The following is a 3044-nucleotide window of genomic DNA, read 5'->3' as shown; positions in this document are numbered from 1 at the left end:
TATATATATATAATTTTATTTTATGTTGCTATCATGGTATTTTATTTTTTCTAGTTAATGATGTTAAATATGTTGATTCTAACTTGGCTGTTGTCAGCTCTGCAACCTTGGAGCTTAAAATGCTGAACGAAGTGCGTGGGTGCTTTGAACATGGTTTTGACAATGATTTAAAAGTAAAAAAAAAAAGGTGAAAATGTGGTTACTGCAAATAAAATCTGCTATTGCTGAGTGTTTTTTCTTCTTCATCCTGCAGACTAGCAGCTACTGAAGAGGATCTGACACAGGTACTGAAACAAAGAAGCAGCTTGTTTGTATATTAAATAAATAATCAAATCTTTTGAAGTGAATGGAAATGAATATCTTTTTGAAAAAGAGCTTAATCTTGACTGATAAATAGTTTGATCAAGGCCAAACTGTAGTGTTTTTATTCTAAAACAACTACGTTATTTATTAACATTTACATCACTCTCTACCTCATGTCACAAATTAATGAGTTTGATTTTTCCTTGGTGTTAAAAAGTAAATGTGCCGGTTCTTCATTAAGGAAGTGCTTATTACTTGCACTTAGTCCCAAACTGTCAAAAACAGCATGGTTTATAGCCAAACCACTAAAATAAAAGCAGACTGTATGTTGGTACCAAGAGGAATTCAGACAGGCAAGAAGTGTGAGGGGCTCTCAGAGGAGACAACAGTTGTTCTGACAGAACTGTCATGAAAATCATGATTAAAGTGTCAAACAAATGCTACAGCTAACTGCAGCTGTTGAAAATAACCCTAGAATTATACGAAATAATGTACAACAAAAATGTGATGTAATGTACAAAATTATTCTTGCAGGAATTTCTTAGAAATTCTTTGAGACTGTAGTCATGAGTTTTTTTTTCTGAATTCTGCATTTTGGATTCCCCTCCACGTTTAGGTTATCTCGCTTTCTATTTCTATTCTTCTTTTCTGTTTCTGATTGTGCACCAGACACTGTATATTTGTTTTAATTTTTCATCCAATGTCCTTTTAGGGGCTCAGTAAAATCGGGCAAAAATTTAGCACAGTTATCCTGCAGCGTGAACCAGGCCTAAGACACTTATTGTTCACAGCTTAACTGGGGTCCTAGGACCTCCAGGGGTCCGTGAACTATATCTTGGGGGTCCTCAAAAAATGTCAATAAACTGTTAATTTGTTTTTTATTGTCAACAATGCATATGGGGAACAATCCACTAGCAAAACAAACATGCCAAACCAAACTGAACAAAAATATGATTTTCATGTAATTTAGGGGTTTAAAATATTTTTAAATCAGCACAGGATTTATGAGGGGGTCCCTGGAATTTTTTCACCCTTGTAAGGGTCCCTGAAAAGTTTGAGAACCCCTGTTCCAGAGAACCTCACTTTAATGACTCTAAACCAGGAGTTTACAAGCTATAAAGCCAAAACAGCCATTTATAGCAGTAAATGGTGCTAGAACAGTGATCATCAACTTCCAGTTGGCTGGAGGTAGGGGCTTGTGGGGTGGGAGCTGGTGACATTTTTTTCAAATCATTATTGGTATTGATTAAACATTTGACCGTTTCATTGTCTTGCAGGATTGTGCGAATTAGTTCTCTCAAATATGCCGAGAGCTCTGATTCTGGTTCAACATACTGAACAACGACTCAAACTGTCAGCAGCGAGCTGAACAAAGATGTGGACAGACGGCCAGGACTCAGAGGACGTTGCTTCGTGGAGTCACAAAGGAGCACAGTGACTGTTAGATGCAGACAGCACCTATCTTTCCTCTTTATACTGGAACATAAAACAGTACAAAACAAATCCTGATCCTGCGACTATCACTGGTGGGCGGCAGCAGCAGACATGGTGCCAGCCCCATCACTGGAACCGTCTGTTTCTCAGGAAACGATGGAGGATCTGAACAAGTTCCCGCCTGGTGTACGTTTCAAAGAGCCTTCTGCAATAATACTCACCATTCACCACAGAGCATTAAGAAATCCTTGTGTTGCAAATAGAGGGTGTTGAAGAGACAGAACATGTCACAAATACAGAAAAGAACAGCATTTATCATTTATAGTAATCAGGGACCTGCTGCTGAAAGAAACCAATTTCCAAACAGTAACATTTTAGGTTTTTTTTTATTCCTCATATTTCTAAATATTCTGGGTGTATTAAACTGGGCGTACAGTTTATTCACCTAACCTTCACCCCACACTGGTTATTATTTAACGCTGCTATAACAATGTTATTTAAATATTTCCCTTTTTTCTCTCTTTTTGCAGTGCTCTTATTTTTTTAATTCCCCCTGAAACATTTTCAGCATTAAAGCCATAAAAGTCTTTCCAAGGGTTTTAATCAAAGTCAAGTAGTTTCTTTATGTGTCAAAATATAAATGTATAATTCCAAACACGTGTCTTATAGGTTAACATAGGAAACGTCAGAAAGCAAAAATGGTGAATTCTGTTTTTTAATCTTAATATTTAACTGAACCTAGTTTTTCTGTGATTCCTGAAGGAAAATGGTCATGCTATTATATGTAATCCTTACTGTCAATAAATTACGCAATAATAACATAACAAAACAATTTGTAACAAAAAACGTTTTCAATGACATATTTGTTGACTAAATGTGCAACACACCTCACATCTCACATTTCAAAGTGATGGTTTGGTTCAGTCCAGCCTCACAACAGCTTAGAAAAGATTTGAATAAATAAATGAATCAAAATATTTCAAGAACCTAAAGACAGCCTTTAAACAAAAGTAATCACACACAAACTCCAGCAGTAGTATCAGCTTTAGTCTGAGTTTCACTGAATAAAATCTGAAATAATCTCCAACAAATCTCCCAAATGACAAGTGGTTTTAGCTTTTAAGCATTCTGTTGAGACAATCCTTAAACATCTTTAACTGAACGCCAGGATATAAATAAATAAATAAATAAATGTGGTGTCTTGTTTTCTTCAGGTAATCATTAAATAAAGTAATATATTTTAAAGTAACTTTTACCTACTTCAATAAATTTGCTATAGCTTCTAAACATATTGGAGCATCAATATT

The 3044-nt window shown here is 35.4% G+C and overlaps 1 long non-coding RNA gene across 1 annotated transcript; it reads left to right on the top strand.

The window, feature by feature from the left end:
* Positions 1 to 193: 193 nt before the first annotated feature.
* On the top strand, positions 194 to 2583 carry LOC106526630 (uncharacterized). Its single transcript, XR_001311278.1, has 2 exons — positions 194 to 284; positions 1581 to 2583. It is a non-coding gene; the product is annotated as an uncharacterized LOC106526630 (long non-coding RNA).
* The last annotated feature ends 461 nt before the right edge of the window (positions 2584 to 3044 follow it).

The sequence above is a fragment of the Austrofundulus limnaeus genome, unplaced genomic scaffold (genome assembly GCF_001266775.1).
Source record: "Austrofundulus limnaeus strain Quisiro unplaced genomic scaffold, Austrofundulus_limnaeus-1.0 Scaffold285, whole genome shotgun sequence".
NCBI classification, from domain to species: Eukaryota; Metazoa; Chordata; class Actinopteri; order Cyprinodontiformes; family Rivulidae; genus Austrofundulus; species Austrofundulus limnaeus.
This window is presented reverse-complemented; position numbering and strand designations above follow the sequence as displayed.